The sequence below is a fragment of the Canis lupus genome, chromosome 21 (assembly GCF_048164855.1).
Source record: "Canis lupus baileyi chromosome 21, mCanLup2.hap1, whole genome shotgun sequence".
Taxonomy (NCBI): Eukaryota; Metazoa; Chordata; class Mammalia; order Carnivora; family Canidae; genus Canis; species Canis lupus.
In genome coordinates this window covers 27,326,444-27,342,295 of record NC_132858.1, presented here as the reverse complement: position 1 = coordinate 27,342,295, position 15,852 = coordinate 27,326,444, and positions in this window count along the sequence as shown.

Genomic DNA, 15,852 nt, shown 5'->3' with positions numbered 1-15,852 from the left:
GGAGCACCTGGGTGGCACAGTGTTGAGTGTCTCCCTTTGGCTCAGGTCATGAACCTGGGGCCCTGGGATCGAGTCCCTCATTGGGGGACTTAAATCTTTAAAAAAAAAAAAAGGAAAAAAAAATCCTACACCAGGTGATTGTGGCTTGGATGAGTGGGATAACAGTAAAAGAGGCAAAAAGAAATCAGATTTTAGGTATTTTTTGACCACAGAACAGATAGGTTTTGCTAGAGAATCTCATGTGGGGTATGAAATAAAAAGTTAATTCAAGTATTTCTTTACTGATTTTGCCTAAGAAATGGGAAGAATTGAGATGCTGTTAACTGAGGGACTGAAGAGCTGGATTGAGAGGTGAACTGGGCATATTAATTAGAAGCTCAGTTTTGGACAAGTTGAGGTGGGAGGCCTATTAGCCATCCAACTGGAGAGGTTAAAGAGACAGTTGGATTTTGGGGTCTTTAGTAAGGATCCTCAGCAAAAAAGATATTTCCATGTGTCATCTTTCTTTTATCTGTTTTGCCTTTATGTGGGTAAAGCACTGAAGATCAAGATGGGCTTTAGCTCTTAGCTTAAATGTAGCAAGACGTAAACTTAGTCATGAAAGTTAGACCCATATAATCTGTAGACATTGGTCACTCATACATTCTCAACTAATGTTTAAAGATTTGTCTTTATTTCATATTTTATCGAAAGGCTACAATATTGATTATTTTAAAATAAATATGGCACAATAATATATTTTTATGATATTTCTTTCATAGTTTCAGTGGTGAGTACCTATGAATATGGAGCTTGGAAAGAAATTGATGACCAAGGAAGACACTTGATCTTGATTTTTAGTTTGGAACCTTGGCCAGGAATGCAGTGATGCACATTTCCTATTGGCAAATTCACCATAAAATTACCTTGAACTTTGGACCACAACTCTGGTTAGTATTATTTTCTCCTGAACATCTTTCTTCCTCTCTCTCTCTCTCTCTCTCTCTCTCTTTCTCAAGGGTAACTGCAGTAGCAATGGGATTTAGACTTGTAATCTTATGTACATTCTGATACCATCAACTAAGGACACTGCGGTTACTAGGATTACTTCCTTGGAAGACCTCTTCCCCTCCTTTTGCCCACAGTGTCGTCTACCTAAGGCAGCACGATCTAGGAGAGTCACAAAGCAAGATGCATGAGGCAATTACCCAGAGCCTTCATGCCCTAGGAATGATTCTTGCCTAAGCTTGACTGCATTTGGCACCAGTAGCATCATCATTTTCTCCCAGATGAAATTTTCTTATTAATTGATACAAGTAATCTCCATGGGGATAGAAAATTGTTAGGTTAGCATTATTTGGAATAATTATTTTACCTCAATCTACTAGCTGTCAGTTCTGTAAAAATTACAAGATAAATGAATACTATGCAAATAAATACTCTAGAGGGGTATTTCAATGGCATATACTTTAATTTCTGATTGGGGGGATTGGAAAGCAGACAAGGGATTTACCTACGATTGAGTGTATGGAAACACACAAATACGTTTTTTTTCCACCCCAGATTACGTGACAGGCTTCACAATGAGTATCTGTCATTTGTTGTGACTGGGTTTCAGAGATTTAATCTCAGTAGTTTAAAACCTAGTGAGAGATGCTGCAGGAATGACCTTTTCAAGGTGTAGTGTGTTAATTGAGAATGCTGCCGGTTTTCAATTCTTCAGTGTGTATGGATATTTTTTGTTCTTGTGCAAGAATAGTTCTGTTGACAATATTCCTATTTGTGGGTGTGAGGGTGATAGACCCCTGACATTGAGGAGACAGTCTGAGCAGTTCTTATTGAGATGCAAAACTTGGGGGTCCCCTGACTCACTGCCTGGTTCTGCCTCTGGAGGGGAGCCAGAGGGGAGCCAGAGCAGTATACGCAATTCCAAATTACACTTGACATGTGTTGTCTTCTTTAATCTTAACTACTCTGATGATGTAGAAAATAAGTTTTCGTTACAAATAACCATAGGTGATGGGTGCCACAGTCCCTTGCTAACGTGCAAAACTTCATTTGTTAAGAATACAAGTGGTTTTACTACAGGTATAATGTCGTTACTAAGGCTTACTATGTCCAGGGCAGACACCTGACTTATGGGGGTATTACTCGCTTTTGCATATATTTCATTTTTTTTTCTTTGAGGCATCCTGTCTTCAGCCACCCAGTGTTGCTTTGGGGACCTTCTATCCCTTTTGGTTGCTGATCAGTTTGTTCAAAATGATACAATTAATCAACAAACTCTATAGTGAGCTTTCAGTTCTGGAACCTTCCTTGTTCTCATTGTTGAATTTCCCTTAAGTCCTATTGTAATAGAGAGCAAGATGAAGTAGTTAGTTTTATTTTTTTTTCCCCGTGGCATTCTTAAACCACATATTTATTCTCTAACTATTCAGGAAGTAAGAGTTGGTCTTTGTTTGTTCAAGAAACTATACATAGTTGCCTAAGATACATCTCACTGAGCTTTTTAATGCTGTAATTTAAAAATCCCAATTTCTGAAGACTGGCTAATTAAGATATACTGACGTTCTTTTTTCAGAAAGTACACAAAGTTATTTTTGAGTTTAGTGCTATTTGAGGTAGGTTATACCAGCCCTCCAGTTGCTCTGCTGCCAGAGAACTTTTTGGCTTGTCGCTGATAGCTGAAATTACTGAATGGCAACTGCAGCATCAGGTTAAAAAACAAAACAAAACAGAACAAAACATTGTGTTGGCCAATGTCAAAAATAAATAAAACACAAGTAAACCTAAAATGGATATTATAGTAACATCACCATTTTTGCCTATCACTTAGTAGTTTCATTCATCCTGTCGCCATGGATTTCTCGAGCTACTCACACCAGAATATTTCTGCCAATTGTGTTATGAAAATACATTCAGGGTGCCTGGCTGGCGCAGTCCATTGAGCGCCTGACTCCTGGTTTCAGCTCAGGGCACGATCTCATGGGTCCTGGAATTGAACCCTGCATCAGGCTGTGTGCTCAGTGTAGAGTCTGCTTGAGATTCTCTCTCTACCCCTCCCCGTACTTGCTCGTGTGTGTGTGCACGTTCTTTCTCAAATAAATAAATTAAATGTTAAAAAAATTTCCAGGAAATTTGCAGCTTCATGTAATTAGCAAATAATTTGGTTGATATTGAGTAATACCCAACTACTCTATAATTTTATGATGGTTTAAATGTCCAAATGACAAAACAAAGAGAATCGCCAAACTTTCTACATGATTTTGCTTGCTACTACTGCATTAGGATGCTAGACCTGGTATAAGAGTATCAAGAAAGTCTACACCAGTGTATTGTTAGGAATGTGGAGGATGAATCAGGGACAAAGATGTACCATGCTCCAGTGGCGCTATAGCTTGACAGATTAGGTCACGGAGGACCACATCATGGAGCATAAAAAGCTAGCAAAGTATTTTTCACTGCAACTTAAAGAATGCACAAAGTTGCTGGTATGACTGACAACATGTGTGCTCTGAACATGATAGTAATATCAAGTAAGACATTTTTGCTTCAGAGTCATGGCTTAGATACCCAATTACTTCTGGACTGTATAAAACCATTGAGGATTTGGTTGTCAACAAGTAAGTTTTGTATAAAAGTGTGTTCTGATGGTGCAGCTGCAATGGTAGGACAGCACTCTGAGTAATTACCCAGATTAAGGATCGTCCTCCAGAATGTAAATCAACTCACTGCTTTCTTCACAGAGAACGTTTTATGGTGGAAAACAAATAATAAGTCAATTGATAAAACTGAAGTACTTAATGATGTAGTAAAATTTGTGAATTATATAAACACCACTGTGTTGGAGTCTATTCTCTTCAGTACATGATAATGTGAATGATGATTATTGAGAGTTACATCCTTAAGTATGATGGTTACTGAATGGAGATTTTCTGCCAATCATGTTTAAACTAGGTAACAAACTCCAGTGTTTCTACAAGACAAGACAACAGTTCGGTCCCAGCCTTTAATATGAATTAGCATCAGACATACTTTTTTTGTTTTTGTTTTTAATAAACTTAAAACCTCCCCTAGAAGAAAGTCATGTCATATTTCCCCTTCCTCAGTGGCAGATGACATTAAAGGAAAATACAAAAATTAAAGTTGGCTAAGAGCAAATCATTATGGTACACTCCGTAAATTAAAGACAGTAATTGATGAAGTAAGTGATATTTATATCACACAGTTAGGATTGTAATCAGTGAGCACGTCCATATTTGATAGAATGATTTAAATCATATTTTGCACCAAAAGAAGATTCAAATGTAGGAAATTCATGGACCGGATAGTCATTTTTTTCTACAAAAACATTATTTAAATTTAACTATATTTGTGTAGCATGAGTTGTTGGAATTGACTACCTATGAGTGACTGAAGTCAAATTTTGAGCACCCTTCACTTAGTTATTGATGAAATAAAATGAATCCCCTGAGATTGCTTTGAAATATTGTCTTCTATTCTTATCAACATACCTGGTGATATGGTTTAATCTGGTTTTCCCACAAGTGTTATTGAGACAAACATTATAAATGTTAAGATCCGTGTTACTGCCTGTGAGTGGTGTTATAAGCATAGGTGAACTGCCTTGGAGGGGAGTGCACAGATTTCTGAGAAGTTCTTTCTCAACTTTGACATGCCATAGTTGGCTACTTCTTCTTTTTTTTTTTTTTTCTAAGATTTTATTTATTTATTTGAGAGAGAGGGAGAGAGAATGTGCACTTACACCCAACATGCACATGCATGTGAGAGAGATAGAAAGAGAGCGTGCACATACAAGAGAGTATGAGCAATGGAGGGGAGGGGGGCAGAGGAAGAAGCAGACGCCCCCCTGAGCAGGACCTGATCATGACCTGAGCTGAAGGCAGACCCTTAACCAACTGAGCCACCCAGACACCCCCATACTTGATTCTTCTTAAATTCTGTCTACATCCTGTTTTCCTATGTCTTCCAGTGGCTTTGTACACATTATTCTCAATCACATGACATACACCAAAACCAAAACCTTAATGTAAGGCTATTCCACAGAAAATTACCATAAATTTCACAAGATTGGAAGACACAAAGTGACGTCTTGCCATCAGGTCTTTGCTTAACCCAAAACTCCTGTGTTTTTGCTGTAATTCAAACACGATTAAACAGTGCATGTCAGTTCCTACAAGACAAGGAATATTTCCCAGCACATCTAGGGATAATGATACTGGATATCATTTGCTGTTTTTCACTCATTCCTTGTATCCACCTCCTTTATTTGAATTCACAGTAATTTCCTCTGGAGTGAGTAGAGCATATTCCTTAACCCGATGTTGGCTTTAGTTGACACACATTGACTAATGAAATGTCGTAGATTTGATGTGATTAGAAGCTTGAAATGTGCTTATGTGGCTACTGGATCACATTTGCTTCTGTGATCCATCACAAAAGGAATATGGTCCTGGTATCTGCTGGTCCAAGGAGAATGTGGAGACATTTGGAGTAGAGCTGAATGCAAACTAGAACCTGGAGATACAACCAGATTAAAGATGAGCCCAATTTAGTGACAGCCAACTCAGCAGACTACTGTGTTGAGAACCAAAATATGTTTATGGCCACAGATATTTTGTGGTACCTACATATGGCATTATTGTAGCAATAGACAACCAATAGAATAGATTACTAAAATTAAAAAAAAATCTTTAATTTCTGGCATTTCTTGATTTTCTATGACTATCATTCTTAAAATATTTTTTTAGAAGGCTTTCTCTGTCAGCAGAGTAAGATAAAGGAATCATTCCAGCTTTCCCACATGAATTTACATATTATTGTAATCTTGTGCAGGGAGCCCGATGTGGGACTCGATCCCAGGACCCCAGGGTCACGCTCTGAGCCTAACGCAGACACTCAACCACTGAGCCACCTGGGTGCCCTCTGTTTAGACACTTTAATAGTAGTAACTTGAATGTCTTCTTGGATGTCATAGGCATTTTGTGAACCCTACTCTTTGTTATCCTGGCATCTTTTACAACTGTCTTGGTTGTTTAAGGTAGCTGGAGTGGATTCTATTGTTTATAACTAATAAGAACCCTGACATTGGCAACCAGGAAGTAAGCTTCCACTCCCATTTCTTTTCCCTCTCCCCTTCCTCATAGGTTCTGTGTGGGTGATAATATCATCTTCTTAAGTCTCATGATCCTCCTCTCTAGCTGCTATCATTGTGTCCCAGTTATCAATGGGTTTGCTTCCTTAGCACAAAATAGTATCTTCAATAGCATATGTCGCTCCTTCAAGAAACTTTAGGATTGGACAATAGCATCTTTGTGTAAAACATATGCCTCTTTTTTGCTACACTATTCATATAATAAAACTTATTTTGGCTATATTTACATAGTTTTCTTACTTCTATAAGGCAGTGGTTCTCAAATACCTCCTTTGAGGGACTATTTAATTTTTTTTTCTAGTCCATATAGACATTTTAGAAAATTTAATAAGGATGAATTACTAAAAAAAAATAAAAACACATTCATAACAGAAACTTGTATATTTTATTATTAGATTTGACAAGACTATAATTACATATCAATAAGTATAATTAAAACAAATAGGGCCGAAAACATAATTAAAAATTGTACACATTGTTTATTGAAAGTATATATAGGTGAGTAATCGAGAAATTCCCTCATATTTGTGAATTTGCACATTATAGAATATTAACTAAGCAAAAAGTTACGAGTAAAATAAAGCTTCTGTATATCAAGTGCCCGTTCACACGGTGAATGAAAACCACATACATTGTTCTTTAACCTTGACTGTGACAAATGAGCTTGCTTCTTGCTTATTACTTTGTATCTTTCCAGGTAGATCTGGATAAGTTAAATTTTTCTTCTGATAACCTGTGGCATGAATTTATTAAGCTGATACTATAAATGAACCCATCATTAGAAAAAGCTAAGTTTAAGTTATATATATTTTTTTCCTTTTCTTTTCAACAGATCTGTAGATATTCTGTCGTTCTACTGATCTAAGCTGAGATCAGTTAGCCTTGGTGCCAGACTGATTTGGTTTCAGGTCTTCCCCACATGCCTTCATGTTCTTCTTGGACTAGCAGCTTCCTGGGACATACTCTTCTAATAGGGGGTCACAGGAGCATAACAGAACAATGTAAATGATACACAATCTCAGCCTCTACTCTGATGGTACTAGCATCCCATTGTTCAAACCAAGTTCCACAGGCAACTTCAATAAAGCATGGAAATATATTTCACTTACTCTAGAGAAAGAATTGCAAAGACACATTTAAGGAGTATAATGCCAAGAGTGACTGAAAACAATTTTTCAATCGACTACATCTACTTTCATTAATATCCATTTACTTTGGTGTTTCTGCTAAGACGTGATTATTGCTTAAGCCAGCACAAATCAGAATAAAAGGGTAATGATTCTTGGTCAAAGTCACGGTTATAGTGGCAGGAGTTCCAATTGTAACCTTCCTTCCCCTGGTATTTATGATGAAAGTCAAATAGAAAGTTCCCACATTATGGTTCAATTTTTCTTAATCTATATAGAGGGAGGATAATATACATAAAGCCAGTAGAAGGCATGAGAAAATAGAATACAGATAGAAATCAAGGTGAAGTCAAAGTAGCGTATGCAATACAACCTTGGAGAAATGTGACCGTTCTTCTTTAAGATAGACGACATGGCTATCACTAGTTTTAGAAAGAATTTCCCTGACCTTCTATATAAATCTCACAGAGAGGGAACATAGGTTATCACATTATATCTTAGACTGCCTTATTTTAATCCCTTTAGAAAAATGGCTAACCACTACAATGCCACTAATATCAAGAGTTGCAGTAGAACTACTACATTTTAATTTATAGCACCTACATCTTTAATAATAATATAGTGATATAAATTTCCTAAACTTGATGATTTTGATGGTATTATAGTTATATAAGAGAATGTCCTAATTTGTTCAAAATATATGATAATGTATTTGGGTACAAGAGGATTATCATGTTAGTAACTTATTCTCAATAGACTTGGGGGGGAAATAGTTCATTGAACAATTCTTTGAACCTTTGTATCAAATTGTATTTGTATCACAAATTAATTACAATAAAAAATTGTAATTGTATCAAAAAATTAAAAATCTGCACCAGTAACAAAAATGTGGTGCACTTATGAAATAATTAAGCAAAAGGGATTAAAACTTGACGTAGAAATGGTAAACATTTACTAGAAATCATTTAAAAACTAAATAAATAGATATACCATGTTCATGGAGAGGACCTTACAATATTTAAGGATGTCAATTATCCTGAAATTAATTAACTTATCAAATAGACTGCAATATAATTAGTAATAGTTTTGCATGAAACTTGGGAAGGTGATCTAAAATTTTACATAGAGGAATAGAGGGCTGAGAATAGCAAAAATTCTTTATATGAAAAAAAAAAAAAAAAACACAACAAATCCGGGGAATTTTCTTATGATATAACAAGACTTATTATAATGCTTTGAATAGAGATCTCAGAAATAGACTTATGCACATATGGAAACTTGTTTTAAAGCAGATTTGTCACACAGATCAGTAGGGAAAGAATACACTTTTCAAAATAGTAATATGATAGCTGGTTATACAATTAGATTCATTTTTCTCACTGGAAATTTTTAGTGTCTTTTCAATTCCCTCATTGCTCTGAAAATCATGAGGGTGTCCTTTAGTGTGGACTATTTTTATTCATTGTGCAGGAAGTGTGGTAAGCATTTTAAATATGAAAACTAATGCAATTCATTCAGTCTATCTAGAAAATTTTCTTGAATTAAGTCTTTAGTAATTTCCTACACTATTTTTTTTTCTGATTTTCTTCAGGCTCTCCTATTATTCAGATATTGGTCCTTTTGTACTGATCATCTAATTTTGTTTTATTATCTTCTATTTTAAGCTTATTTTCCTTTTGTTATACTTACCAGATTTCCACAATATTTTTCCACCCTGTATTGAATTTTAATTTCTTCTATATTTTTAAATTCCAAGGGCTAATTTTGCTCTCTAAATATTTCTTTTCATAGTGTGCTGTTCTTTCCTACATGTGATTTTTTTTCCTTCTCTCTGCAGAGATTAGCTATAACTCCTTTTTGCATGTTACTTTCCCTGCCTTGTTTTCACTTATTTTAAAATCCTCTGGGAGATTTGTTTGTTTTCTATATGTCCTAATAGAACATTTTCTCTATTGATATTTGGTTGTTCCATATAATTAAGGGAAGCTCTCAAGAGCTGATTGTAAGCTATATGAATTGATGAGATTGGTTGCATGGTGGATTTCACTCTAGATGACCTAATCAAGGGATTTCACTTGGGGACCCAAATGGTCAGGAACTGTGTGTTTGGGAATGTATATGTTTATGTGCATATGTATGGGTATATATACACATATACATATTTTTCCCTCTGGGAAAAACCTTCCATCTCTGGCTGTAGATTGTAAATTTATCTATCATTACCCCAGACCCCAAGTAGGGAAATAATAAAAGTAGTTAACACAGGGGTGCCTGGGTGGCACAGTCAAGTTAAGCATCTGGCTCTTGGTTTCTGCTCAGATCATGATCTCAGGGACCTGAGATTGAGACCTGTGTTGGGCTCCATCTTCAGTGCAGAGTCTGCTGGAGATTCTCTTCTTCCCTTCTCCCTCTGCCCCTCCCACTCATTCTCCCTCTCTCTAAAATGAATAAATAAATCTTTTTAAAAAGTAGTTAACACATATATAGTACTTATTTTTTGTCAAGCCCTGGAAAATGTATGCTTCACAAACATTCACCCATTTAATATTTATATCAGTCTAATAACTATGATTATACTCATTTTTCAGAAGAAGAAAGTGAGGCTCAAAGAAGAAAAGTAACTTACCTATGGTCATAAAGCTTGTAAAATGCAAAGCTGTGATTTGAACTCAAGATACTAGGCTCCTAAATGGGATATACTCCATTTCTTATCTACCATGCATTTAATCCCCTAACCCTGCTTTATTTTTGATGGAATGACTGTCTTCTGTGCCTTGTGTTTTTCCAGTTCAAAGTGTTAGACTGTTAACTCTACAGGTGACATACTTTCAGTTCTTTTCTAATGCAGGAAAAGGTCAATACCAAACTGAGTCAGGAGGGTGAAGATCAAAGTGCCCAAAGTCTTAGCAGATATTCAAATTATCCTCCTGTTTTTAGCTCCCTCTAACCACATTTACAGAGGTCTGTAGTTCAGCAAATTCTTGCACATTTCTAGGATAATGCAATGCAAAGCAGGTGGTTCTCTGTCTTCCTCTGTGGTTATTTAAATTTAAGCTTTCTCTGGTCTTCTAAATTTGTTACCACTATCCATCTGTTTTACATTCCCATATATATTTTTTTCTTTTTGACTTTAATTGTCCTTATATGATATTTCTTTTTTAAAAAATTTCACTTTACACTTGTTTCCATGAAAATTGAAGAGGAAACTGGGGTGGACGTGTGTTTATTCTCTCATGTTTAATAAGAACCCACTTTTATCTATTTTTCTTGATGCAAATTACTTCCAACTTACCTCATATTTGTAGATGGTGGGTTCCAAACTGAGAATCATGTGCTGGATCAAGAAAGTTCCCTTTCATCATCTAAAATTTCCTGATCCCAGTTTGTTGAGGATCACAGCAAACGAGAAGCCAGATCCTAGAGATTGGCTGGAAATACTGAATTTGCCACATCAGTCAGAGCTTTCTGTTATGCAGGGATGCAAGTCTTGATATAAGCAGGAAGTAAAGTAAGGATGACTCTTCCAGGCTCTATTCAAAAGATCTCAAAGCTTTAGGCAGATAAGCATTGGTGTAGTAGCTATATAAAGTCCTTCCATCTTTAAGCTCCTACAGTCTTAAGGCTACATATATTAAATCTGTTTGAAAACCAGACAACATGGGGCACCACGATGGTTCAATGGTTGAGCATCTGCCTTTGGCTCAGGTTGTGATTCCAGGGCCCTGGGATCAAGTCCTGCATCAGGCTCCCCTCATGGAGCCTGCTTCTCCCTCTCCCACTGTCTCTGCCTCTCTGTGTGTCTCTCAGGAATAAATAAATAAAATATTTAAAGAAAATGAAAACCAGACAAAAGAACTGCTACAAAGAGGAAACTAGGAAGAAATTAAACTGTGTAAATGGTTTCTTAGCTTCTGCTTTTCCTGGAAATGACCTGTGGAGTTTTGTTTTGTTTTGTTTTGTTTTGATTTTTAAAGCCCCAATTCAAAGATGTCCTACGAGCCCGATTAAATCTGAACTTCTAGGGGTAGAGTCCCAGTAATAGTATTTTTAAAGTTTCCTGTAGTGATTTCATTATGGAGCCTTGTGTGTTGGTCTTCTACATGATTTGAGCAAACCTGGATCTAACAATGAATCTGTTAAAGACACTTGGTTATCAGTTTCTCTGTGGCCATCCCTGGATTTTGTAGTATGAGACTAACTTAATAATAGAAAAAAAACTGAAGATAATTGATCTGCAATTTAGTGTTTGGCCATTCTCTCCTGTTGGTATTCCTTTCAGAGCTCATTCCAAGTCTTCCTTTTTTGCTGCCAAGTTATTTTTCGAAGACCTCTTAAACTTCTAGTATAGGCTTATGAAAAATATATACATACATTTTTTTTCTAACCAACTTTATAACAATTGGAGACAACTCTCACAGCAAGGTGACTTGGAAGGCTGAATATAAATAACTAGATCCTGAGTTGCATTAATTGGTAGAGATGGAAAGTGGGAAAGTGAATTTCAGTCCTGTTAGATTTTGTTATAAAGCAACCTCTCTCTCTAACAGCCATCTTAATTTAATTATCACTTTATCCATTACTGGCTGAATTTGTGACAATGGCAGCTTTATGTGTCTCTCTTAATAGGAACTGAGCCGAGCTCCCACTTGAAGTGTCAGGGTCAGAGGAGCAGTGGTTGAAGTGCCTCAGTACATCACTGGAGTGGAGGAGCTTTCCAGCTAATATACTTAGGGGAAGTATGAACCACTCTACTCCTGCCCCTCACCCCTTCTGAAACAGCACACTGCTGGCTCTTAATTGTATTGGGAAATACTAAGGCTCATTTGAGGAGAGAAGGCTCATATAAGGAGAGAAGAAGGGCGTGGAGTTTCAGGGATGTTGAAGAGAACAAATGTTAAGTTTCTTGCAACACTCAAGACATCAATTCAGTCAAGAGATGGAAATTGTTATTAAGCAAGTAAGCACAATGGAAAGGATAATACCTCCTCTGAAATAAATGGAAAAACCACAGTATAAGCACATGCCTATCTATTGTCTTTTAAGGTTGGGGGAAGTGGACTGACTGAGTGAGTGAGTGAGTGCCAAGTGCTCTTCCTCAATTGTATCCCCTGTTATCACAGCAGATTGGCATAAGGTTGATCTCTGGCCAGTGGGGAATGTGAAAGTAATTTCAACAGAGCAGATTCAACAGATATAAGACCATGCAGGGTCTTATTTATTGTTCATTTCAATCCCAACTTGTGACCCTAAGATTCTTCCATAGGATAGCCAGAAATAATTATAATGATTTTGTAATGCTTCATTACTAATTAAAACGAGAATTCTTTCATTTCTTCTTAAAATAAGAATTCATGAAATTAATTGACCATAAATATAAACACTGTTTCAACAAATCACAGAACTCTAGGAGGTTCCCATTGGCTGACCCAGGATAGAAGTGGGTGAGCAGTCAATGGGGTGGGGAGGATGAATGGTGAATGGCAACTCAAGTTCAAGAAGCAAACAGCAAAGATAATATGCCTGCAGAAACCTTGCCAACTGCATTCCCAAACCACTTTATTAAGTAGCTGATGTCATTTTGAAATAATTTTAGATTATGACAGTCAAAGAAAAAATAGCAGAAAAATTAAAAGGGTGTCTAAGGGGTGCCTCCATGGCTCAGTTGGTGAGCATCCGACTATTGATCTCAGTTCAGGTCTTGATCTCAGGGTCATGACTTCAAGCCCCACATTGGCCTCCATGCTAGATGTGGAGCCTTCTTTTTAAAAAAAAAAAAAGTATGTATGAAATATGGGTCAAAATATATATGTAATTTTTAAATTTTAGAATAATGGATGATTCCATTTTCCAAACCCACATATAAGTAGCTTTGGAAACTAATATGTAAAAAGGGGAGCAGGGAAATTAGCATGATAGATGCCACAACACAGGCATTTTTATTTGTCAGAAATTTGTGGCTGCAATTGATAGAAAGCTCAAAAACTATTAGGGAAAAAAAAGAAATGAGAAATGTGTTGCCTCACACAATTCAAAACTTTTTTGTTGATCCACAAGCTTTGGAAAAATTAAATGCTTTGACCAGGATAAGTGGAATATGAGTTAAGATTATGTGCCTACCGTGGAAGAAGGAAGTAGGGTCAAGGCCTTTTGGATCACTGTATTGCAGTAAGAAAAGATGTGATTTTCCGAAGGAAAATCAAGATGCTGTCACCCAGGTAGAAGGAGAGAGATAGCAGGCCAAGAAAAACAGCTGATGTTAAGACCAGTAATTAAATAATGCTAATTGAATGAGTGGCCATGTTATGAATGGAGTAAAAAGAACAAGTGTGTGAACAAATTTAAAGGATTGAGATAAAATTAACATTCTGCAGTGCATTAGGAGTGGACTGCAGTGTCCCCTATATTTTTATCTTTTGGGTAGGATTTTCTTTCTTCCATCGAGGTACATGCCACGTGACATTAGAGCTAGCAATGTACAGTGATTTCTGATGTTTTTATATATGAAGGCGTCCCATTCCCTGTGAACCACTACTGCTTAGGGCTGGAACTTTGAAAATCCAATGTCTCTAAATCCAACCAGGGCATCTTTTGTTTGTGTGTTTTGGTTTTATTGTCTTTTTCTCCTTTTCTTTCTCCCTGAAAAGGAGATCCTAACCCGTATACTGTGTGTGTGTGTGTGTGTGTGTGTGTGTGGAGTAGGGCTTAGGGGAAAGAGAATGGACAAGGACCTAAGTCTTTGTCAAGAGCACACAACACTGATCTGATGTTCTGTGTGGACCCTGGATGATTAGGTGAACAGCAAATCATTCAGGTCAGACTAAGCTGGGTGGTCGTTTGTCACTACACCTCAGGATAACTAGTTAGCACTTCACCTGGCACCTGGCAGTGATCAAAGCAAAGATAGCTTCTGTTCCATTTCAGACCACTCAATGATCAATCAATCTTAGATTTCTGGATTATCAACTCAGCAAACTTTTTTCTGGCCTTTTCTCTGATACTTTATTATAGGAAAGAAAATAAGGTAAATAGCACTTCCTGTTTAATGTTTTGAGGAACCATGTAATTCAGTTCAACTTTCTCTTCATTAGAAACGCTATTTTAAAAATAAAAGCACCTATTCAACTGAAGAAATGCTAATTTCTGAAGAAGCAACATTTTAGCTAGAACTTGCTTCCAAAAGACCTAAGCTGTTCCTAATTTTTCCATGCTATTTTGATCTAGAAATTGAGCTAGAAATTCCATAAGGTGTGATCTGAACCTTACTCTGACAAAACTCAGGTTTCTTTAGCAACACAAAGCATTTGCATACTTGAGAGAAAATGTTAATTTTAAGACAACAATGCAAAGAACAAAGGAGTAGAGTGTTTCAATGCTTCCAGTGTTCGAGTAAAAACAGAACGATTTAAAAAATAATAGCCACATCTCAGATCTAAATTATACTCCTTTATTCTGTCAATAATTGTGACAGCCTCAAAAGTAATTACTGATGAAAGACTTTGTCACCTTTCTGTTAAAATTCACTTAATGACATGCATCTTGGGTTGGATCTGAGTCATAGCTACTTTTTTTTTTTTTTTGAGACTCTACTGTAAATTGTATGGGATGTGGAGGTAAGGTGGTAAGGAAAAATATATTGCTACATATATCTTCTCTATATAATGTAAGAATGGCAGTATCTTACCCTTATTAATTATTATTTCATTTCTAGAATGTTTCCACTTTTTTCTTCTTTATTGTTGTCGATGGTAGATCATGGAATAATCATTTCAGATTTCGTTTTACCTGTGACTTCTAATACAGTGTTACCTGTAATAGATTTTTAAAATCCTTTAATCCTTATCCATTAAACACTATGAAATTAAAGTACAAAAAACTTGTGTTAACCATGCAAGACATTTTTGTGAGGAAAAAAGAAATTCTTCAGTGGTTTTTTTTTTTTTTTTTTTGCTTGTCCAAGAGAACACAATTCTGATGCATTAGGATATACTTTCTTATCTTCAGCATCTATAGTCCATCCCCAAAGTAGCAATTGATGTGCATGAAAAATAACCATTACCCTATGACTCATTCACACTTTGCCCTTCTAATCAGAAACATCAGAAAAGATGCTAATTCATGTCAAAGTTTGAGACTTAGGTATGCCAGGCTTGGCTGACATATCTTGGCTCCTTGAATAACTGGTCTCTTTGTGGCTACAGTCAGCCCACTCTCCTCATTTTGTACCTTGTTTGTGCAAGCTTTGTTAAATAAACACAGTAAAATCTTATGCAACACATAAAAACTACTGGCATTTAGGGAGCTGTTTAGCTTAAAAAATAATTGGCGTGCACACAAAAGATGACACCAGCCATCTAGATTATATTCTTCATTATCAGGGTAAATACCACGTTTAAGAGGAATAACTGGCACTGATGGCACCAGTTTTATCATTTGTGTGCCTAGATTTCCTCATCTGTAATGGGTATCTTAACAAAACCTAAGGTTGGGGTAGGTATGAGTTATATTCTATGTCATATAAAATCATTATTTATATCTATTCATCTCTTTCCCTCCACTTTATTTTTTTTTCTT